The 24103-nt window shown below is 40.8% G+C and overlaps 1 long non-coding RNA gene across 1 annotated transcript; it reads left to right on the top strand.

The window, feature by feature from the left end:
• The first annotated feature begins 138 nt into the window (after window positions 1-138).
• Window positions 139-14350, top strand: LOC115523732. The gene is made up of 3 exons (XR_003971825.1): window positions 139-431; window positions 13152-13345; window positions 14114-14350. It is a non-coding gene; the product is annotated as an uncharacterized LOC115523732 (long non-coding RNA).
• Window positions 14351-24103: the final 9753 nt, after the last annotated feature.

The following is a 24103-nucleotide window of genomic DNA, read 5'->3' on the forward strand; positions in this document are numbered from 1 at the left end:
CCACGGCCGAGAGCCGCGCGCCAGGCGAGAGCAAGCGATGGCCGAGCCGCCGCGCCTGCCGGCGGAGCCCACTCGGCGGCCGCCACTGCCCCCTTCAGGCGGGCCCTGAGCCGTGAGGGGCAGGGCGAAGATTTCCACTCAGAAAGTGAATTGTCTGAGATGTTTAGGCTCTTAGGTAAAAAAAAAAAAAACAAAAACGTATCCTAGAAAGTAAATTAATATTTGCGTTCCTGACGAACGTTCCCACTCTGAGCGCTCAGTGAATGCTTCTAGAATAACGGAACCACACATCTAATAAAGGAGTTTCAGTGAATATTAGCGACGGCACTAAGAAGACGACAAGATGCCTGTGCCGGGGGCTGTCCGCTCCCTTTCGTCTTCCACCCGCTGGAACCTTCTGGCAAGAAGGGGAGAAGAATGACAAGAGCAAAGTAAGGAAGGTGTTGTGCCTGACAAATGAAGAGGCTAAGGGTGGTGTGGGAAGAGAGGCATCAGGGCGGGAGAGTTTCCAGTAAAATACGTCTGCAGGGAGAGCTGGCATTTTGCATATGTCCCTTCTGCTCCCTGAGCCTCACGTAGTGCGGGGAATGAGAGTTTACACTTCCGAGTCAGGCTACTGGGTTCGAATTCGCTTTCTGACACTACCTAGCTTATGACCTTGAGCAAGTCACTCACTGGACCTCCCTCCCTCCTAGGGTTGTTGTGGGGATTCGATAATCATGTAATCCCTACTTTACAGATGGGGAACATGAAACAGAGGGATTCATATATGGCGAGTACAGTCAGGTGTTTGTTGCTGCTGTCGCTAATGTTACTGCTGTTTGGGAAAGCAAAAACCCCGTTCTCCTTCATAAAGAGAATGGGGTCCTAAAACCACAATCCCAGGGCGTAGCACCAGAAAGGACCCTCATGTTCACACCCCTACTCCTAATCTGAGATCAATGACCATCTGTGTCCATTCATCTCTGTCTCACTGTATTTATATTATCTTTAAGATACGTAGATTCAAAAAAGAAAACTCATTTCCCGAGATACTAATCAGCTCCCATCTCCGAAGTTGCCTTCACATCTTCTTTTCCTTCAGTGTATAATTTGCCCCAAGTTTTTTCTTCTCATAGTCCCCTTTTATTAAGTCTAGCCTAATGATTCCTTTAAAGATACCTCTAACTGGGATTCAGCATTCATATGTCATTAATTTCAGCCTGTCCTCTGACCCTTTTCAAGCAAATCTGGGAAACGGGCCAGAAGAGTTTACAAGTATTGTGAGGAAGGGCTGTGGTATTCTAAGCATCTTGCGCAAAACCACCAACCCAGTATACCAGAAGTACTCCCACAGTGTTTATCCCTAATGCAAAAACCTTTATTCAATTCTGTAAGCAAATTCTGAATTACAACATTTTTAGTTGAAAACTCTGAGTTAGGATCCTTCTTACAGTAAGCAAGAGAGGTCATTGAATTTCATCGTCAACAATTTATGTGGTCAGAAACATGAAGTCGACATTCACGGAACATCTACAATACAATTGATTTTGTTTGTTAACTGTGAGAAGCTAACCTACCATATTTAGGATAAGTACCTTTAATTTCACCCTTACCATTCATCTGGTTTTTTAGGTTAAAGCGTTCACTAAAGTAACATGAAACTTGCAATGCTTCAGGTTTTGAGACAGAGAGACTAAAAATCTATTTCAGGTGTGAAAATTCCAGGACTTTGAGGTGATGGCTTTTAAAGACTGGTTGGGCTGCTCCTTAGAAACAGTAGTTGAGGAACTACTGGATGTCAGAGGTTGTTTGCAGTTCCAGAACAAACAAGCATTCAGTTGGCAGGAGTCCGATGGGAGGCCAGGCATCAGGCTTGGTGAAGGAGAGAAACGGGCTATCCATGGTGCCTGGCTTTGTGGCTCCTGGGTGACAGGAAAAGTTCCTTAGGGTCTTGGATATTTAGAAAATGTGCTCAAGTATTAGAAAATCATAACTCTGCACTCAGGGAAGTAGATACAGCAACACATTTTTAAAAGAGTTCTCTGGAAAATGGAGACTATTCATAATTTAGTTTACACAATCATTTTTATAACCATCAACTATTTCTATTTCCTTGTGCGTTTGTAAAAACACATCATTCCACGACACTAAATAGCTCCACACGACCGTATCTTCACACTTCTTCCTTTGGCCTGTGAGGCCTTATGTGGTGGCCTGGCCCTTGCTTCTCTTTCCATTCTTCTCTTCAACTAGAGTGAAACCACAGCGGTTTCTTTGCTATTTCTGGAACAAGCCAAGCACATTTGTGCCTCAGATTTATTTCTTTAGAGCAGTTTTAGGTTCATAGCAAAATTGAGCAGAAGGCACAAGAGATTTTCCATATAGCCCCTCCTCACTGTCAACATCTCCAATCAGAGAGGTGCCTTGGTTTCCATCGATAAACCCACACTACCACACCTTTATCCCTCAAAGCCCATAGTTTACATTAGGATTCACTCTCGGTGTTGTATATTTTATGGGCTTGGACAAATGTATAATGACATGTATCTACATCTATGATTGTAGTAGCGTACAGAGTAGTTTCACTGCCCTAAAAATCCTCTGTGCTCTGCCTGTTCATCTCTGCTTCCCTCCTAACCCCTGGCAAACACTGATCCTTTTAATGTCTCCATAGTTTTGCCTTTTCCAGGGTGTTATATAGTTGGAATCATACAGTATGCAGCCTTTGTAGATGGGCTTCTTTCACTTGGTAATATGCATTTAAGCCTCCTCCATGTATTTTCATAGCTTGATAGCTCATTTATTCTTAGCCCTAATAATATTCCATTGTCTGTATGTATCACAGTTTATTTATTATTTGTCTAACTGAACAATATCTTGGTTGTTCCTAGAATGGGGCAATTATGAATAAGCTGCTATAAACACTCCAGTGCAGGTTTTTGTGTGGATATAAGTTTTAAACTCCTTTGGGTAAATGTCAAGGAATACAATTACTGGATTGCATGGTAAGAGTATGTTTAGTTTTGTAAGAAACTGCCAACTTCCAAAGTGACTGTACCATTTTGCATTACCACCAGCAATGGATCAGAATGCCTTGTCAGCATTCGGTATTGTCAGTGTTCTGGATTTTGGCTATTCTGATAAGAGGGTAGTGTCACCTCATTTTAATTTGCATTTCCCTGATGACACATGATGTAGGACATCTTATTTGCCATCCGTATATCTTTTTTATGATTAATTTTTTTAATTTTAGAGAGAGAGTGTGTGTGTGAATATGGGGGAGGGGAGCAGAGGGAGAGAGAGAGAGAGAGAGAGAGAGAGAGAGAGAGAGAGAGAGAATCTTAAACAGGTTCCACGTTCAGCACGGAACCAGATGCGGGGCTTGATCTCCCTACCATGAGATCACGACCTGAGCTAAAATCAAGAGTCAGTCACTAAACTGACTGAGCCACCCAGGTGTCTCTGTATGTCTTCCTCAGTGAGGTAGTCTGTTAAGATTTTTGGCCCATTTTTAAATTGAGTTGTTTGCTTCCTTATTATTGACTTTTAAGAATATTTTGTACATTTTGGAAAAAAAAGAAATTGTGTACATTTTGGAAAATAATCCTTTATCAGATGTCTTTTGTAAATATTGCTGTCAGTCTGTGACTTGTCTTCTCATTCTCTTGATGTTGTCTTTTACAAAGCAGAAGTTTTTAATTTTAATGTAGTCCAGCTTATCAATTATTTATTTCATGGATAGTGCTTTGGAATTATAACTAAAAAGTCATTGCCATACCCAACATCATTTAGGTTTTCTTGTTATCTTCTAGGAGTTTTATAGTTTTGCATTTCATATTGAAGTCTCTGATCCATTTTGAGTTAATTTTTGTGGAAGGTATAAGGTCTGTGTCTAGACTGATTGATTGATTTTTGCATGCAGATGCCCAGCTGCTCCAGCACCATTTGTCAAAAAGACTATCTGTGCCTCTTTGTGTTGCCTTTCCTCCTTTGTCAAAGATCAGTTGACTATATTTGTGTGAATCTATTTCTCGGCTCTATATTCTGTCCCATTGATCCCTCTATTTTTCCACCAGTACCACACTGTCTTGATTACTTCAGCGTTAGAGTTAAGACTTACAGGTGCCTGGGTGGCTCAGTCGGTTAAGCGTCCGACTCTTGGTTTTGGCTCAGATCATGATCTCACATTTTGGAAGTTCAAGCCCCATATTAGGCTCCGAGCTGACAGTGTGGAGCCTGCTTGGGATTCTCTCTCTCCCTCTCTTTCTGTCCCTCCCCTGCTCACTCTCTCTGTCTGTCTCAAAATGAATAAATTTTTAAAAAATTATAGAGTAAGACTTAAAATTGAGTAGTGTCAGCCCTCTTTGTTCTTCTACTTCAGTATTGTCTTGGCCATTCTGGGTCTCTCGCCTCTCCAGGTAAACCTTATAATCAGTTTGTTGATAGCTACAAAATAATGCTGGGATTTTGATTGGGATCACATTGAATCTACAGATCAAGTTGGAAGGAGCTGACGTCTTGAATCTTCCTATCCAAGTACTTGGACTATCTCTCCTTTTACTTAGTGCTTTGATTTCTTTCGTCAGAGTTTTGGTTTCTCCTCACATAGATCTTTTACATATTTTGTCAGATTTATACCGAAGTGTTTCATTTTCAGAGGGTGCTAAGGTGAGTGGTATTGTGCTTTTAATTCCACTTGTTCATTGCTAATATGTGTAGGAAAACAATTGGATTCTGTATATTAACTGTGCATCCTGCAACCTTGCTGTAATCACTTTTGAGCTCTAGGGGTGGGAGGAGGGTTTAGTTGATTCTCTTGGGGATTTCTACAGAGCCAATCATGTCATCTGCACACAAAGAGAGTTTTATTTCTTCCCAATGTGTATGCCTTTTATTTCTTGGTTTTCTTTATTGCATTAGCTAGGACTTCCAATATAATGTCGAAAAGCATTGATTCCATTTTCTCTGCTTTCTTACATATCAGTTAAACTTCTTTTTTAGTAGTTGGCCTAGAGTTTGCAATACGCATTACAAGTAATCCAAGTCTGCTTTCAGTTAACACTATACTGCTTCACAGGTAGTGTGAGTACCCTCTAATAACAAAATAATACAAATTCTTCTGGCCCCTTGTAGCATTGATATCATTTATTTTATGTATAAAATATGTATAAGCACACATAAGTGTGTGTGTGTATACATATTTATTTATATCATTTATTTTATGTATGTATAAGCACACATAAGTGTGTGTGTGTGTATGTATATATACATATATACATACACACACACACACACATATATACACACTCATAAACATACATAGTTGAATAAAGCACTGCTGTTACTATTTTGAGCAGTTATTTGTTAGATCAATTAAGAAAAATAGGAGATTTTATTTTACCTTTACTTATTCCTTCTCCAGTGTTCTCCCTTTCTTTAAGTAGATCTGAGTTTCTAATCTATTAACCATTTTCCCTCTCCCTGAAGAACTTCCAACATTTCTTGCAAAGCAAATCTACTGGCAACAAATTCTTTCCATTTTTATTTGTCTAAGAAAGTCTTAATTTCTCATGGCACAGAATTCTAAATTGGCAGCTCTTTTTCTCAACACTTTACATATTTGACTCCACTCTCCTCTTGCTTGCATCGTTTCTGAGGAGAAGTGAGATATAGTTCTGATTTTTGCTCCTCTATAGGTAAGATATTTTTTCCTTTGATTTCTTTTACGAATTTTTTTCTTACTCTTTCATTTTCTGTAGTTTAAAATTATGTGCCTAGGCATAGGGTTTTTTTTTTGTTTTTTTTTTTTTTTTTGGTATTTGTCTTCTCTGGTGTTCTTTGAATTTCCTGGATCTATAGTTTGGTATCTGACATTAATTTGAAGAAATTCTCACTTGTTGTTTTAAATAATTCTTCTGTTTTCTTCTTTCTACTCTCCTGTTATTCCTATTACATGTATGTTACATTTTTTGTAGTTGTCCCAAAGTTCTTGGATATTCTATGCTGGTTATCTTTTTTTAGCCTTTTTTTTTTTCTGTATACTTTTCAGTTTTGGAGGTTTCTATTGATATATCCTCAAGCTCAGAGATTCTTTCCTCAGTCATGTCCACCTACTACAAGCCCATCGAAACATGCTTCATTTCTGTTACAGTGATCTCTAGCATTTCTTTTTGGGTCTTTCTTAGAATTTCCACCTCTCTGTTTACATTGCATTTATTCTTGCATGTTGTCTACTTTTTTCATTAGAGCCCTTAGCATACTAATCACAGTTGCTTTAAATTCCTGATCTGGTAATTCCAACATCCCTGACATATATGAATCTGGTGGTGATACTTGCTCTCTCTTCCACCCGTGTCTTTGGGGTTTGTTTGTTTGTTTGTTTTGTTTGTTGTTGTTGTTTGTTTGACTTTATTTTTTGGCCTTTTAGTATGCCTTGTAATATTTTCCTCATAGCCAGGCATATTTTGCTAGGTAAGAGGAACTTTTGTAAATAGGCCTTTTATTATGTGTGGTAAGGTACAGTGGGGAAGGGAAGCATTTTATGGTGATTGTTGGGCCTTTAGTGAGCCTCTGCCTCTGGACTGTGAACTTCATGTGTACTTCTTAGGGCTTTTTTTTTTTTTTCCTCTTCCATTAAGTGGGACAGGGTGGTTAGAGTGTGCTGGAGTTGGAGATTTCCTTTTCTCTAGATCAATTAGGCCCTAATAAAATCCCAGCAGGTTAGGCTCAGGTTAAATAGTTTCTCCTGAGGTCGCACCTTGTTAGAAGAACACAATGCTCTAGCATGTTTAAAAATGGTTTCTTTTCCCCTTCCCCTGCCAGAAGCAGTAGAGGATTTTTCTCCAGTATTCACTGTGAGGACCTGGTAGAGATCCAGGAGGTAAAACTCACAAAAATGTGGGGACTGTCTAATGGCTGGGTCTCCCCGGAGTTTTTAACTCTGAGTTGTCCGCACGGGTCCTCCAGCAATTCATCAATTACAGTTCAGATGTTCCCACCCCAACACTGTTTCCTACAGAGGCTTCTGCTCTGCCACGGTGTGATTCTCTATATTCATCTGTTGGTCTCTCCAATATGGATGTAGTGGTTTATGCTGTAACTTCACTTCTCTTATGAATCTAAGAATATTTGATTTTTTTCAGTTTGTTCGTCTTTTTACTTCTCCTGAGAATGGAGTAACAACTTCTAAGCTTCTTACATGTCAGACCAGACACCAGAACTTGCCTCAGGTTTTGTCCTTGATGTTTTTTGTTTGTTTGCTTGCTTTTTCTGTCTGGAATCCTCTTCCCCCTGAGATCCACCACGCTGCATTTTCACTTTATTCAGAATCAGTGTAGCTCCTCTATCCCTCCTTTCTTCTTCTGCATTGGAGAACCCAGAAGTAAGGTGGAGACGGCCTAGGTCCCTGAGTCGCCGACACCAATCAGACTTTCTGAGAAGAGAAACCTTTGTTGGTTCAGCCACTGAGATTGCATGATTTGTTTATTAATGCAGCTGGCTTTAATTATCCTAACTAATACTTGCTCTCTCCCTTCCAGCCCCCAGCCATCATTCAGTGCTTCTTTTCTGTGTAGCACTTACTACCTACCGTAAACACATCTATATAGTAATTGTCTCCCTTGTTGGAATGCAAACCTTTTCAGAGCAGGAAGTTTGTCCCAGGCACTGACGATAAGGCAATGAATAAAACAGACATGGTAGGCAATTAACAAATACTTCTTCAGTGACTTTCCTCCCTGGAGGTCAGCTCTTCTCAGTAACTCTTCATGTATCTGGGTCTGTTTGCCTCTGCCCCTCTGTGTCCAGCTGTAAGGAAATGCTTCTAAAGCAATTAAATGACACTTCTCATTACGTTAGCAATCTTAAAGCTAGCTCAACAATCCAGAACAATACTCCAGATTTTCTGAGATTTCTGGGAATTTCACCATTGGTTGATTTATATTTGCATTTGGCTATTTGTATAGTATTACAAATTACACTGTATTTATATTTACTTGAAAGTTTTTTGTATAATATACCAAACATTATACAAATATATACATAGGATTTCATAAGAACATTCACCTCTTAAAATCTTATTTCCTGCTGTATTTTCACTGCAACTCTTCCATGGACAGAGCAGGTATTATCATCTCTAGTGTCACAGGGCAGGAAATCCAATTGCAGAGGGAGCTCAGCTGAGATCACGTGGCTGGGAAGCAGGCCAGTGACTACTTAGCTGTCCTGAGAACTTTCATTGTCTGAGTCATAGGTCTGCCCCCTGCTGGCTCTGTAAAACTGTTATTATTAAAGAGTATTGGCTGCTTGCTGGAAGCTTTGTAGCTGAGAATAAATAGAAGGCCTGGATTCAAAGAAAGCGCCATGTCTGAAAGGAAGGCTACTTACTGTAGTTCTGTGTCTACTTGGTTTCACAAGGATTAAAACTCTTTGAGGACAGGGATTTTGTCTTCTTTGTGCAGTACTGTATGCCCAGCATAGTAAATCAAATAAATGTTAGGGGGCACCTGGGTGGCTCAGTTGGTTAAGGGTCTGACTCTTGATTTTCGCTCAGGTCACCATCTAATGGTCCATGAGATCGATCCCAGAGTTGGGTCCTGTGCTGGCAGCACAGAGCCTGGTTGGGATTCTCTCTCTCTCCCTTGCTCTCTACCCCTCCTCCACTCAGGCTCGTGCCCTCTCTCTCTCTCCCCCTCTCTCCCAAAGTAAACATTAAAAAATGTTTTAAATCCAATAAATATTTGTCAACTGAATGAATAAATGAATGAACAAATGAACCTTTCTCAACCTTAGTTTCTTAGTCTGAAAAATGGGAGTAAAAAAAATCACTTCATGTGATCTTAACTGGATTTAATGAAATAAGTCCATATTATGTTCATAAGTTCACACAATGCTCATGGTATAACATTAATTTAATATAATTTAAAGTATTGTCTAATGATTAAAATTAATTTATTAAATGGTGTGATCATTGTTGAGGTGACTTGGACATATTTTCACATTTGGATTTTATGATGTTCATTTCTATAGTGATATGTATAGCTGAGACTGTACCCCAAGTCTCTAAAAAATTATCTACTACTATTAAAGAAATCCCTCATTTTTCAATACTGGACCTCTTTCACAGAGCTCATTCCTACTCCAAAATCAGACTAAGGACCTGATCCAATATTCATTACTTGACAGCCCCCTTTATAAATTGTCCTCTTTCCTCAAATATGTTTCCTAGATTAACTCAGCTAGTGGCTAATGAGCAGTTCTTGTAGATCTTTTTTGTCCCGCCTTTTGAATTGTGGCCTGTTTTTCTTCCCATCGTCAATATATATGCAATGTCATAGTTTGTAAGTCTGCTTTTCTTAATGTTTTATACCAGGAGTCACAAATTGCCAAGCCACTGCCTGAATATGGCCCAGTGTTTAGTTTAAAATGTGAGAGACTTCTCACTCATTAAAAAATAGGGATTTCTGGCTCCTTTTGGAGAAAGAAGTCAGAAGATCTGGCTACACTGGGCCAGTACTTCTGCATAGCAGTTATAGCTGATCCCCTTTCGACACGGCTGTTATTGCTAATTCACCACAGTCCCCACTCTCTTTGCTGTCTCATACCCAGGACTGTCTCCCATCTCAGCCCCTATACACCTAGAAGAGTTTGTCCCTCACACATTTTCTAGGGTGAGAATGATCACCCCAGTGGCATCACCATGGATAATTCAGATCTCTGTCTGCCATAGCCCTCTTGTAAGCTCCATACTCATTTCCAAATATGTTCTGGACATTTCCTACAGAATATCTGCCAGTCTGTTCTTCCTTCTTTGCTAGCTTCCTTCCATCAAGCAAATAGGCACCAGGGTATAAAGAAGATCCTGCTTTATCCCTCATGGAGCTGGTTGGTGAAATTGGCACTCATGGAAACTACATGCTGTGTGCTATGGTTAGGGTGTATACAGGAAATTATGGAACTTAGCAGACCAGGGAGGTGAGGTAGTAGTCAGGGAAGGCTTTCTGAAGCAAATGGAAACTAATTTGATTAACTGAAGCTAAAGTGGGATGGGAGAAAGGTAGAGGATGACATTTTTTCCCAGGAGGGTTGACAGAAACCAGACACGTAAGAGCCCGTTCTGCCTCATTCATTTACTGTACCAATATTTGAGTGCTATGTGTGAGCCACTCACTGTGTTAGTGGTAACCAAGACTGAAATGGTCGCATGGAACTTAGACTTGAGAGGAGTCAGAAACCAAGTAGATGGAGGGCCATTGGCTGAGATGAGACATCCATGAGAGCCAGGGAAGATGAGAGCAGTTTTGGATGTTGAGTTTGAAGTGCCTGTGCCCTGATGGAAATGTCCTAGGCAGTTGCACAAAAGTCTGGAACCCAGAGAAAGATTGAGGCAGACATGGAGTTAGAAGTTAGTCCATAGGTGGTAACTGAGGGGCTGTGAAATAGAAAATAGAGTGAAAGAGCATAGACACGAGATAGGAACAGTGAACCGACAACAGATAGCCTCCCTCAGTCATTCCTTTTCCTCTGCAAGCCTGAGAAGGAAGGATCACATAGGTAAAAAGGAATGTAGGAAGGCGATGTATTAGAAAATAAGAGAAAAGCATTTCAAGGAAGAGAGGGGAAAAGTCATATCAGAAAAAAAAAATGAAGACCATCCATTTGGATTTCACCAAAGAGATCATTCATCAGACTCCCAGTGTCCCATCCCTGCTGGCTGACCCCAGATGTGCTGCCTCTTGTGTTTTTCCCTCTGATATTGTTAGCGTGCAGAGATGCTCCCACAGAGGAAACTTCAGTTGCCCCTGACTGCTACCGTCCCTTCATCTTCCACCTGTACCCTGAATTTAGCCCCCCTTCATCCATTCTACTACCACCCAAGTTTCGGCTGCATTTCTTACTGTAATGGATTGTTGCAAACGTCCTCTGAAATGCTCTGGTATTACTATTCACTTTAGCCATACTAGCTTTCCCATCATTTCCTCAACAGGTTACATGTGCATCGAGATTTGGGCCTTTCACATAGGCTCTTTCCTCTGCCTGGAGTACCCACTTTTCTTCCTGTGTGGGCAAAACTAGTCATCCTTCAAACTCCTGTTCCTCTTCTCCCAAGAAGCTTCTCCTGGCAGAATAACTTATCCCTTCCCTTGAGTTCATAGAGTATTCTGTTCATACCTGTTTTGTGGCATCTGTACCAGTGTGTTACTTATTCATTACCAATCTGTCTATCTGCCCCATTTACATGAGTTTCAGGGTGAACACTCCAAGAGTTTGAGGTGGTAGTTTTCACAGACTGGCATTATCCTGGGTTCATAACTATTTCCCTGTGGCTGTCCTAATGGCAGGAATACAGGAGATACTCAAATATTTCATGTTGGAAGTAATAAGATGTGTAGGAGCTGTAGGAAATATAAACATGAACAGTAGCCAACTTTAGGAGAAGAATTGAAGGATGTGTTTCCAGATAAACATGGTAATTTTTAGTTCCTAGATGTGGCAGTGGAAAGAATCTGCTGGGTTTTTTTCCTTTAGTTAAAAAAAAAAAAGTCATTTGTAAAGTTAAAATGTAGGAGATTAGGAAGAGGGGCGGGAAGGGAAGCATTCTGTTACTCCAGGGAAAGAAGCTAGTGCTCTGAGAGAACCCTTACTTCCCTTATTGCTGATAATGCTGGCTCTCTCTGCAGCAGCTGTGCCTGTCTTTCTCTGATTAATTCTAATGAGACCTTTATCTCATTAACATATCAGAACTCCATTCATTCACCTTGCCTGGAGGTCAGAGATTACAGCAGAATCTAAAATTCAAAGAAGTGGGGGCACCTGGGTGGCTCGGTCAGTTAAGCCTCCAACGTAGGCTCCCGTCATGATCTCAAGGTTCTCAAGCCCCGAGTTGGGCTCTGTGCCGAAAGCTCTCGGAGCCTGGAGCCTGTTTCTGATTCTGTGTTTCCCTCACTCTCTGCCCCTCCCCTTCCCTCTCTCTCAAAAATGAATAAAAATATTTTAAAAATAAGTCATTAAAAATAAAATAAAATTCAAAGAAGTAAATCAACAAGCAAACCTAAAAGAATTACAAAAAAAAAAACCTAAGTGAAATTTTACTAAATATTAATTTTCACAGTATAGTGACAACTCCTCAAAGACACCTATCAAAACATACTAGTGTCTAAGACAGGGAGTGACTTGGAAGAGAAATAATATGTACATAATAGAACATTTATCACACTAAGAACTTAATCAACATAGCAATTTAGGAGAGTATTGCTAATTACAAATTAGATTTCTGTAAGGATAATCTAGCAATCTAATCTACATGGGCTGGGTAGAAAGTAGACCTATTATTTAAACATGAGAGAGGGGTACCTAGGTGACTCAGTGGGTTAGGTGTCCAATTCTTTTTTTTTTTAATTTTAATTTTTTAATGTTTATTTATTTTTGAGAGAGAGAGAATATGGGAGAGGAGCAGAGAGAGAGGGTGGCACAGAATCTGAAGCAGGCTCCAGGCTCTGAGCTGTCAGAACAGAGCCCAATGCGGGGCTCAAACCCATGAACCATGAGACCATGACCCAAGCTGAAGTTGGATGCCCAACCAAATAAGCCACCCAGGCACCCCAGATGTCCAACTCTTAATTTCCTATCAGGTCGTGATCTAACTGTTCGGTTCGTGAGCTCAAGACCTGTGTGGGGCTCTGAGCTGACAGCACGGAGCCTGCTTGGGATTCTCTCTCTCTCTCTCTCTCTCTCTCTCTCTCTCTCCCCCCTCTACCTCCACCCCACTTGCACACACTCTCTCAAAAATAAATAAACATTAAAAAAGTAAACATAAGAGATCAATGCTTCAATATGAGCTATAGATAACATTTTAATTAAGAAGTCATCAATTCAAATGCCTGCACGGGACAGGCAAGTCATGTAAACAGGCCTAGTGGAGGGGTCCAGAGGGGTGGGGAGTCGGGGGCCTGTAGTGACCTGAGGAGAGTGCACCTCATCTAAAGAGGACAAAGACTCGGCCCCTGCCCCTTGGTGACATGCCAGAATACAGGCCCTATATTGCCATATGGCTTGATTTTTCTAAGAAGCAACTAATCTTCATTTGTATGTAAAAATGTCCTGATTTTTAAAATATTGTGTGAGTCAAATGACATGTGCCTGAAGGCAACATTTGCACTATTGGCTTCCAGTTTGCAACACTGATTTTGAAAGTCCAAGTTACTTCTTACCTGCCTTAATCCTTGCTGGAGAAAACAACTGAGCCCTGAGAAGTGATGCTGCATTGCATGAACTGTATTTCTCCTGGAAATGCTTTAAGATCTTCAAGGAGGCCAGACCACAGCACAACAGACATCTGGAGGAGAAATGCCCATTTCCATTCAAGGTAGTATAATTGATTTTCCCCAGAGCAGCTTTGGACCAGCTCCTCCTTTGGAGAAAATTTCTGCTCCCTTAAAATGACAAATGTCATTTAAATGTCCCCTGTCATAATAAGAGAAGACAGGCTGCTTAGCACTAAACATTTTCCCCATCCCATTCTATGCATATTGACCCAGCTGAGAGAACATGTTTATAAAAATCAAAGGGGGGGTGTGTGTAGCAGAATGGATCAGATGCCTTTTCAGTGGCAGAGACAATACTGACATCAACAAATTTGCTTAAAGATCTACAGAGCCACTAAATGCCATTTATGTCTAACCTGACTCAGAACTATACCTAGAGAAGAATTTTAAAAGGAAAAAGCATATATTAGATTCATTTAGTCTAGGGTACTACACACATACACTTACATCGAAGATACTGGTTTTATAGCGGATAAATAAAAAAAAATAAGATTCAGGTAAATAAAATATTTTAAGTGAACAAGGACAGTTTTCTTTTTAGGAAATCTTGTGAATGAATTCTATAGGAAAGAGTCCTTTTAATATATGAAGTAGGATATGTAGAGGGTCTTTATAAATTTATATTCACATATAAATTTATACAAATAAATTTATATTCATATATAAATTTATACAAATAAATTTATATTCATATATAATTTATACAAATTCTATAAATTCATGTTTCTATATTAAATATCTGGAGATGAGTCTGGTGGCTAAATCAGGCATGCAGAAAAATTACCAACCTGAAATATTTTTTTAAACAGCATTGTTATCCTGGGAAGCACATCAGAGGCTTAAGCTTCATGCCTTGATGCAACGAGGCAGGACGGGTTGGGAGCCAGCAGAAGACATAACACCGTGTCATTTCTGTGTCTAGAAGGAAAGGATATTTGCACTGCCAGGTGGACTGTTAAAGCTGAACTCTCAGGAGCAAGAGACTAGCCCCAGTGAGCTAGTCAGGCTTTCCTGTACCCCAGCGGACTCTCAGGGGACCCAGCTTCAATGGTAAGCCAAACTCCTACTGGGAGGAAAAGGGGGGCACAGACCTGTCTAACTAAACTGCAGTTTTTCTTTTTAGAGGAATCCAAAGAATTCCTGTTTGTGCATTGCCTGTTTGTGCTGTTTATTGGAATCTGGGCTTCTATAAATTTTAAGCCAAGGGGATCAGCAAATTGAAGTGTGGTCTGGATCTGAAGTTTTTTAAGTGCAAGTACTTGGAGGAGCTGCTTGCTGGGGGGAGCACTGAGAAGGGCAACTCAGGCACAGCATTTGTCCTTCATTCAACCCTCAACTGGTTCTAATAAGAACCTATGATAGAAAAGAATCTCCATCTCTGGCTCCGACTGGTCTATAAATACTTTTCTGGTCTTCATGGAGGGGCAAGGTATAGGGAGAGAAGAAAGTTGCAATAATACCAACCTTAGCGGTTAGTATGACTTGACTGAAAATTTTCAGGATATTTCTGTTGATTTTTTCCCCTGTGTTCAGAGAGTCTTAAGAACTGGCCACGCTTAGTTCACCAACAATTTAACAAATATTTCTTGATCACTTAAATGTGCCTGTACCAGAGATAAAAATATTAAGAAATCATAGAAGCCTATGGGGATGGGGACAAGGAGAGTTGATGTGGAGAGAAATAGACACAAACAGATCATTTGATCATTTCAGTACAATGTGTTAGTCAAATGCACATATGTGTAGATATATATGCAAGTGCATATGTTAATATAGACAAATATATATGTGTATACTTATATGTGGGTGTGTGTGTGTGTGTGTGTGTACATATAAAATACCAGGTGCTAATTTTATGTAAGTCACTGTGTTAATTATATTACAAACATTATCATACTTAATATTCACCCAGAAAGGTTGTTTTGAGAATTGTCATTCCCAAATTATAAAGGAGGAGAATGATTTTCCCAAGGTCAAAAAGCTGGTAAGTGCAGGTCAGCCTGGTGCCAAGTCTCGGTTTCTGGCCACCACTCTGAGCTTCCTCTCATCTGAAGGAGACAGAAGAGTAGAGGTGATGGCTGAGGTTTTGTTTTTTCTTTTGTTTTTGGTGTATGTCTTTTGCATAGGTAACAAATTCACAGGACTCAAAACTGAACAACATAGAGTGTAAAGTAAGTCTTGCTCCCATACCGACTCTCCCATACTCTCTACTCCCAACCCTCTTCACTATCTCTATCCAAAAACAAAAACTTTTGTAGTACCTTGCTGTTATTCAAGAGTTCCCTTACACAAACATGTTTATCCCTCCTCCTTCATTACACAGATAGGCACACTATACACATTGCTCTGCCCCTTGTTTTTTAAATTTAATGATGTATCTTAGAACTACTTCCGCGTCGGAGTTTAGTATCCTCATTCTTTCTTACAGCACCATAACATCACATTATATGGATGTACCATAATTTATTGAAATGTCCCATTCCCCATTTGATAGACGTTCCTGGGTACAATCTTGACCATGCTACCTTATGGAACTGTCTTACTGCTGGTAGAAATTTTTCTGTTGTTTCTTTTGGGTTTTCCTGGATGACAGTATCCTTTCCAATATTATACTTCTGATTTCCCTTTCTTGTATCATGTCCTTGTCTATTACAAGACCTGAGTTTTTAAAGGAAAAGGGCTTAGTCAAAGAGAGGATTAGTATTTGAGGCAGAGAAAGCATCAGAAGCACAAAGATACAAAACACCATGGTGGGTGCTGAGAAATACAGGAAATCAGGAATGTTGTAGTGTAAAATAATACAAGGTGAGGTGTAGAAGGAGTGAAGGGGAACGCATGCTATAAGGAAACCGTGCTGTATGAGGATGGGAGGCGTTTGCAATGAGGGACATGAAAGGATCAGTCAATGTAAGACAGATCCATTGAAAGTGGCAAGCCTGAGGGAACTATTGAATGATTCCACGTGAAACATGATTAAGGTAAACAATGTCTGCAGGCAGAGAAAAAGATGAAGAGAATAATACTTAGTAGATAAAACTGGCAAGCCTTGGTGACACCGAGGCATGAAGATGGAGAATCTGGTTGGATAGACAGTGTCTATAAGTGAGATAAAGAGAGCAGAGAGATAAGGAGAAATTTGACTTTCAAAATGGCAATCTTGAACAATCTTGAAATGGGAGGTACTATGGTATCCCAACTTTACTACCTGAGTGGCCTCATGGGTGTGTTGGTCTCTTGACAAGTGGTAAACTTTGGACCTAAACACAGATTTGTTAATGCTAAAATCAGCAATCATTCCACTGTGTGTGCTGCTTTCTAAATAAGCAGAGCGTATGAAAGAACATAATTGAAAACAAGCACAACTGATTAAAATGAGGAGAAAAGCTTCGGGAGAGAATAGTAGAGTAAGTGAGCTAGATAGACAGACTGGGACCACATAGCAGAATCCAAACAGTTGGGGCTTTGATCCAGTCCGGCGACCCAAATTTAGAGAATACAACAGAAAATAATAGTTTTTTTTAGATTATGCACATTTTAGGTAATCCGTCTCCACCAGCTCTGTTGGAAAGGTAATCTACCATGAGCCCTGGACATCCCTGCACATACTTGCTTGGTATGTCAAGAAACCAAGGCCCTAAGGCCCTGGCCACACTTTATCTAGGCCATTTGTCAGGATGTGTTTGCAGAGAGCAACCTTGAGGCATGAGGTAAGGTCTCCCTCTGGGACAAAGGGGAGGCTGTTTACTGCTGGCTATAAAACAGTGGGTTACCCAAGCTCAGTGTCCTCTGCTGTAATGCAGTTCGCTGCATGTGCAGGTGGCCATCTGGGCCCTGCTGGATTGCCCCTGTGGGATTTGGTGGAGGTGGGGAACAAGAGGAACCAATGCAAATGTGCTGGTGGTGATGCTGTTTGCTGTGCCCTGAGTATTAAAGTCTTTTCTCTCTGAAGTATAAGTAGATGTCTTCTGCCAGCATTCATGAAACAGTAACAGGCTAATTTATTAGCTTAGAAATAAGATGAAGTCATATCCTAGATCCTGAACATCTCTGCCCCTGACACTGTTGGGTCACGGTATTCAGTTTGCCCTTCTCAGCTTCTGGGAGCCCCATTAGCAGCCAAGAGATAGATATATCAAGAAAAACAAGGCCAGGGAGCCCACTGGCCCAGGCCCTTTTGTGCCTGAGTGGAGCCCCCCTGAAGCCTTCTCTCTTCATCCTCATTGTTTCTTCATGATATGAGAGGACATCATAGCTTATGACACTGTCATTATGAATGTTGTTTTTGTAAGCTGAGAGAGTGAGGCTAGACTGTTCAGGGCCTTTCTAAAAACTCACCAATGAATTTCCACTCAACCATTTTTTTTTAACATTTATTCATTTTTGAGAGACAGAGACAGAGCATGAGTGGGAGAGGGGCAGAGAGTGAGGGAGACACAGAATCTGAAGCAGGCTCCAGACTCTGAGCTGTCAGCACAGAGCCCAACGCAGGGCTTGAACTCACACACGGAACCATGAGATCATGACTTGAGGCAAAGTCAGACGCTTAACCGACTGAGCCACCCAGGTGCCCCTCCATTCAACCATGTCTATACTCCTGTCTCTCCAGTTTACTGACTGTGCTCCCCACCCTGACCTTTTGCCATGCCACCGGCTTCAATCAGTAGCCCAGAATCACCATTACTGATAGGAGCAGAGAGAGATCTGAGAGAGGAAATATAGAATCAACTCAGGAATTCATAGCAATCCGTTAATTGCTCTCTCATTATTTTTATAACACTTTCTCCATGGTAAGTAATCCTTTGCTTTAGCCTGAGACCCAAAAGGCCTCTCACAGCCATAGGAGAAAGTGTAAATCAGAAATAAACCAGCTCATACAAGGCTTGGCTTATCATCATCTGGTGGTTCACAAAACCTCAAGGCTTGAACTTAAGTTACGCTGATCCCAGATAGCCAGCACCACTCAGAAGCAAACATTTCTGAGGATGATTCATAGAAGTCTCAGCTTCAAAATATTTCTATGAACTATTTTCAAGTACAACCCCAACATTCAATGATAGCCAGAAATATGAGGAGACAAGACCATGAATAAGAACCAACAGAAGCACTAAACAACAGTAGACAAGGAATCTATGGGTTGGAATCATTAGACACAGCCTGTATGATGATGGTTTCCATATCCTTGCACAGATTTCCATGCTTGGCTGATGTAATCTGGAATGGCACATAAACTTTCCCCTAATGAGTCACTTGTTCTCTCCCCTCCAGTCATTCCCATCTTCTCCTAAAACTTCCCCCCTTTCGTTCTACCCTTTCCAGAAGCTTCTCTGTCTCTTTTCCCTCAGACATCTTCTCTTCTGCTTTCTAAGGTACTCAGATTCCCCTGTGTTGGTTAATTATGCAGGCTCCAGAGAAACCCTGTCTGAATTCAAATCCTGGCTCTGTAGTTTCTGTAGGGTAAGTTGCTGAACCTTTAAGCCTCCTTTCCACATCTGTCATGTGCACCTACCTCAGAGGGTTGTTATTAGGATTAAAGTAATTAATACAGGCAAAGTGTTTATAATGGTACATGGCATTGGACAGTGCTCAGTAACTACTAGCTATGAAACCCACAAACCACTAAGCTTTAGTGTTAGGGTTATATAGTCAGGGCACATAACCAGCTACTTCCAGAGGGAGCTTCTCTTCTGGATGTCATTTTATTCTTGGGCTTCTGTCATGTCAGTCTTCCCACCAACACTGGCCCCAGGCACCTACTGCCTCTCTAGAGCTATGGCACAAGTTTGGACGGAAATCCACCACCCACCCCACTCATCATGAATTTCCTTAACACCAGCGCCACATGAGGGGGTCCAAGTGTCTTTTTACTTTACCACAATACTGAAAGAAAACACAAGAGAAGGCAAATGAAACAAACCCTTCAGCTTGCGAGGTGCAGGTCCCTGTTCCTACCATAACTCTTAAGCCTCCAGCACCCCAGGTTGGGTGCCATTCTCCTGCCTGTCTCAGAGCAGAGCAACTCCCTCACAGCTTCTGAAGGCAGGGGATGGGAGGTTCTCATGGGCTTTTCTCCATCACCCTTCACTCTAGTTCTAGAGGCCTCTTAACATGCAGAAGAAACTATGTGCCTACCATGAGAACCACCATTGCACAACTTGACTGTTCTGTAACTGAGGCTGAAGAATGAGTCTAATTGGATTCTGGCAGGGGAAGACGGGTGACAGGACTCTGGTGACTGTCCAGAGGAACAGTGACTTCACCCAGGTGGGCGTTAGCTCCTCTGTATGAGGAGATCATCCCCACGTCAGACCAAACATTACAAGAGCACCATGCAGGTCCGGGACATGTTTGTCCTCATGTGCCCTCTTGCCAGGCTCCCTGCTTTGCTCTCTATCCTGGGGCCTGACCTCTGATGGCTGCATTTTCCTGGCTCCCCAGTCAGCTAATGTCCAACGGGGCTTGGCCACTGGATGTGGCAGAGGGAGACTGTTAAGTGGGAAGAAGAGAAAAACCAGAGTATCTCCCCATCTCTGTTCACCTGCTGCTCCCCCCTACAAGCCCACCATTACCAAGGTCTGTGGGTAAAACTGGCCTCTGACTTCTAGCAACACTGCCTCTTCCTCTTGACCCTCTAGACTTGGAATAGAAATGGCTTCCTAATCTCTGGGTTGCAGCCTTGGTGGTTCAGTGGTAGAATTCTCGCCTGCCTAATCTCTGGGTTGCCTCACTGGCCCCTGTTTGTCCTCCTCTCCTCCATCATCTGCATTAAATATTGCACGCATTAAATCACCTATTTCAAGTGGTCATCATGGTTTCTGCTTTCCTGGGGAGGACTGGACTGGTCAAATATCTTCTCAATAATATAACCATGCCCTTCATATAGGAAAGAGTATACACATATGATAACATGGGCTAACATTAACCAGACATCCTTCTCTTTACCTGATGCAACAGTGTTGTAAGGGAAGAAGCCAAGCTTCATTTCCTCTCTTCATTGTTTTCAAGCTCACTGTTAAATTTCCTGGCTTTGTACCACCTCTTTGAACCAGCTGACCAGAACTTCTTTAATTGTGTTACCATTCACAGCACTATGTTGCCCACGTTCCCTCTTCCATCAATATTTCTTTTACATACTTGTCATCTTTTTGTCAGGAAGCTTCACATCTCATGGTTTCAGCTCTTAGGTATATGTATAAAATCTCAGATTCATACCTCCAGCCTTGAATGTTTTCTAGGCAGGCCCTTGGAAAGAAAGGATGAGAACATGTGTTGCCGTGACCTGCCCATCCGTGGCCCAGCCAAGGCATAAAGGATCAAGCTGTTTTTTCATTCTCCCATCTCCTCATATTCACACAGTGTCCATTCCCCCAAACTGAAACCCTTGAAATCTTTGGACTTCATACAATGAGCAATATAGAATTGTCCTCGAGCAGGAGCATGATAGGATTAATCTTTTCTTTTAGTCTCCACCTCCAAACCTCTGTGCCTGGCTTTTCAAAACCCCCATTTACCAGCCCCACCTACCTCTAAACTCAACTTACAGCCTCCAAAATCCCAACCTTCACTCTGATCAGGCTGGTCTCTTCTCTGAGCCCCTTCACAAGGAAGGACCACCACAACCCTGTCTCTTGGACTGAGAAATCACAAAGCAGAATGATGTGACAGCATGAAGTCCAGGATCAGACTGCCTGGTTTCAAACCCCTGTTCTAGCTCTTACAGACCTTGGACAAATTGCCCCTCTCTATGCTTTGGTAACCTCAGCTGGGAGAAATAATACTATCTCTATCATAGGGTTGTTGTAAGGAGTAAGCGTCCTAACACGTGTACTTAGAACATTCCTGACAGGTCACATGTGATTGGAAAACTAGGTGGCAAGGAACTTCTTTGCCACCTATTCTTTGCCATAGCTTGGCTGTGTCACCATGTACTTATCAAGCAGAAATACGACTTTCCGATTTTACCCAATATTTTATGTCTTATTCCAATTGCACAGAAGTACAGACTCCTGTTAAGTCTGAGAAAAGAACTGCTCTGTTTACAGGATTCCTTTTCCTCCCTCCCCTCATCCAAATTCAGTCCCATCCTCTGAGAACCAGCCTGAGTCCCACTTCTGTGAAAGTCTCTCCCATTGCTCCAGCCTACTCCAAACTCTCCTTTCTGAAAACATTTGTATGGTAGGTCCACACCATACAAATTAGCAGTGAATTGTTTTTGTGAGTCAGTGTGTTCTGTTGGGGTTTCCAGGGGTCCCCTCAATAAATAGCTCTCTGCTTTTCAAACTGAGTTCTCAATAAATGAAGAACTATATCAAGAGGTTTGCAGGTAGAGCCCACATTATCACCTTTATTTTTGGCTGAGCTGAATCGTAGGATATACTATTGAGTGATGGTCCAGTGGGCCTCTGACTGCATGGGGAAATGTATCTTTTCCTCACGTAGTTGCCCCCAAAGCTACTCCACTCCAGGGAAATCAGCCCACCTCTACCACAGACGACAAGCATGTGAGTGCCAGTGGTATATTTAAGGAAAAGTCCTCCTCCTACAAACCAAGAAGTGGGATAAAACACCCCCTACCACCAATCCTGCAAGGACTTTTGATGCAAACTGTTACACTCTTTGAGGGCAGGACCTATATCTTAAGCCTCTCATGCAGTCTCTGTACTACTGAGAAAGATGTGCCCATAACAGCTATTCACTAATAATAAGTTCAGGCTGTGTTCTAATCACTTTCCATATATGAGCTTAATCAGTCCTTATAACAACCCTACAAAGTAGCTGATATTAACACTCATGTTTCATAGATGAAGAAACTGAGGCATAGAGTTCACAGTGTCAATAAGTGGTAAATCTGGAATTTAGACAAGTTGGGCTTCAGAATTCATGCTTTTAATCACTATCTGATACTGCTGTGATTGAATTTCAAGGGCAATAGTGTTGGTAGAAATGGGGATTGTGAGAGATCAGAGCTGGTTGGGAACAGCTCTGATAATAGCAAGTTAAGGGAATGATAATAGCAAGTTAAGGGATGGTGACTGACATCTAATACTTAGAATCACTGGAGAAGGTTCTATGGCACATTTACTTTTTTCTAAACTATCAGAAATCCTGTGAAATAACCAAATTATGTACTACTACATGAACTTGGAAGGAACTCTGTGAATTCATTCCACTGAACTACTGACATAATTTCTTTATGTAATACTTAATCAGGAGCGCAAAAATGAATCAAAGAGGCTCACACTTGATTGAAAAAGAAATAGTATCTGGCTCTATGACTTAATTGCTCATATGATTAAACTATAATTTGTATTTTAATAGACAAGGAGGTTTTTCTTTATTGTGGTACAGGATGATGTGAAAGTTAAAATCCTTTCCAAATATTAATTATATTTCACCTTATAGCTTTACATTGTATTTCCATGATCAATTGCAGTCTGAATTGAAAGAAAGAAAGAAAGAAAGAAAAGAAAAGAAAAGAAAAGAAAAGAAAAGAAAAGAAAAGAAAGAAAAGAAAGAATAGAAAGAATAGAAAATAGCCTTCATGTATTTTGCCTGTGTACCACTAGAGGACACTATCTAGTCTTGTATCCCTAAGTGTTTTGCTTTGTTTCCTGTGTGTTTAAGGAGGCGAGGCGTGAAAGGAACTAACATTCTGTTGCAGGTTTATTATCGTGAAGTCATCTAAAGTAGAAATAAATTTCAAATCAAACCTGCTGATATGCTTTATTTGATGGTGACCACTGTTCCTTCAGTGCCTACTACAGGCACCATTCTGTGCCAGGTGCTTTAGGTATATTACCTGTGAATTACACAGCATTAGCCTTATTTCACAGGTGAGGTGAGGTGAGGTAATTGGAGATCAGGAAAGTCATATACCTTCCCCATGGTCACACAGTTGCACAACAAGGACTTAATTTAAGCTGTGAACCCAGACTAGGATTGAATTAAAAAAAGAAAATTTCCATAATGCCAGTAACTGATTTCCTGACCAGAGGCCCAAAGAAGTTATTCCATCTAATAGAACATTTGGCAGTTCAGTTTGATAATGGGACATTATAAGGAGTGTAGGATAAATACCAGCAACAACTCTGAATGTCATTTACAGCTAAATAGAGTCCAACAAAACAGCTAGCTAGATTGCTTTTTTTAAATTCCACTTAATCTGATTAGTCCCCACCCTGTTTGCTTAAATGTGGTGTAATAATTTAAGGGCCAGATATAACAAGATCGTTTAGTTCATAAAGGAACTATATTTATACCTTAGGCCTGTGGGTGACTGTCATCAACTAATTTTTTTGGGTGATCCTGACATAAGTGTTTATGCCTAGGAAAGGGGCCATTTTTACATGTAACATCGATGGATCTTGATAGTATTATTTCTGGTATGAAATTGTGCTATAATTCATTTTCCCACAAACATGGCTATATTTAGCAGTGATTTGCATTAAATTTATCCCATATACTAAATAATGACTCCATAGAAATCGATCAGGCCTGCACTTTATGCTATCAGGGTTAATATCAGTTCCAGTATTGTCCTGAATCTTCACCTGTTAATTAAGATCATAATGAGCTTAGAATTATTCATTATAATACCCGTACATTTCCTGGTCTAGGATCTGTTTAATAAGCAGCTTCTATTATTTTCATATGAGGAAATGGAAAATTTCAGTCCTGATGGTACCAATTATATATAGAAAAAGGCATCCAGATTCATCCTGTATGAAACACATCCCCAAGATGAAACTACTTAAACCTTAATCTTCAAGGATATGAATAAAGAGCACATACTATCTGTGAGA

Source organism: Lynx canadensis, chromosome A1 (assembly GCF_007474595.2).
Source record: "Lynx canadensis isolate LIC74 chromosome A1, mLynCan4.pri.v2, whole genome shotgun sequence".
NCBI lineage: Eukaryota > Metazoa > Chordata > Mammalia > Carnivora > Felidae > Lynx > Lynx canadensis.